Genomic DNA, 1,400 nt, shown 5'->3' with positions numbered 1-1,400 from the left:
CAGAAAAGCAAGTTACTTTTTGTAAATCTAAGTTATGAAAAGTAGTAGTGTATACATTTTCATGGAAATCTGCAGTAAAAACTTTGTGATTTGATTTACTTTCAACTATGCATTTATCATTTTCAAATGATACCTTATATCCTTCATCGCACAATTGAATTATGCTCAATAAGCTATGCTTCAAGCTATCAACTAATAGAACATTATCAATAACTAAGGAAGGATCCTTACCGACCTTACCCACGCCGATGATGCGTCTCTTTGCATTGTCGCCAAACGTCACATACCCTCCATCCTTGGGAATGATTGACGCAAATTTTGCCTTGTCGCCGATCATGTGCCGTGAGCACCTGCTATCCAGGCACCACCTGTAACGACCTCGAAATTATATCATTTTTTTAATATATATAAAATCATACCTATGCAACGGAAACATAAATCATACAATCATATTTACTATACAATACTAGAATTTAGTTCATATAGACTATAGTCATAAAACATTTCCTTCCAGTATCATATACCCCAAAAATACAAAACTCTGTTACAAACTCACCCTACAACTAGGGTAATCAAGAAATCTCTATCTGTGAGCCTGATCTGCTCGCCTAACTGGCTCACCTAAAAAATGTTAGAACAATAGGGTGAGTCGACGCTCAGTAAGTGGAAATATGCTATTACTAGTGTGTAGTGACTAAGTTATGTACATATACTTTAAATAACATCTGAGTTGTAATAAAATGATAAGTATGTAAAGCATATCTTACATTTTTCACAGTTTAAAACATAATTGTATCATTTGAATTTTTTTTTTTTTTTTACTTTTCATACTGCTAGTACCATACTATATTTATCAAATACTGTAAAACTGTATACATATACATAACTTGTGCTTTTATCCTTAAAACTCTATATGTCATGATTTGACCCTGTATGACAGGATTGTGCGGCTCGTAGGCGGGACTTAACCTGGTCGGCCCTCCAGGAAAGTCACTATACTCTACACTACCTCTGTCCGGCCAAACTACATAATCTCCTAGGCACGGGACTGGCTGCTACCTTGTCAAACTGGCCCCCTCAACCTAGCGAACTGGGGAGCAACATACTCTCCGAGCACAGTTGACGATACCCACACACTATCGGAGATATGTGGTTGCACTCTATCTGTGTTAGCAACGGTACTGTGCTCTATATTCTGTATCTGTATCTATCTGTAATCTTTTCACAGTGATCTAATACTATATATATACATTTATACTCTTTTACTGTTTTCATCATGTTTCCAAAATAACCATAACACTATTAATCTGTACTGTAAATACTGTAATATTTGTAGCATCTTGATGCTACAACTATATAATCTGTCTGTACTTTCTATCCGTATAATATGTATGTACTTT

This window comes from Malania oleifera, chromosome 10, assembly GCF_029873635.1.
Source record: "Malania oleifera isolate guangnan ecotype guangnan chromosome 10, ASM2987363v1, whole genome shotgun sequence".
NCBI classification, from domain to species: Eukaryota; Viridiplantae; Streptophyta; class Magnoliopsida; order Santalales; family Ximeniaceae; genus Malania; species Malania oleifera.
This window is presented reverse-complemented; position numbering follows the sequence as displayed.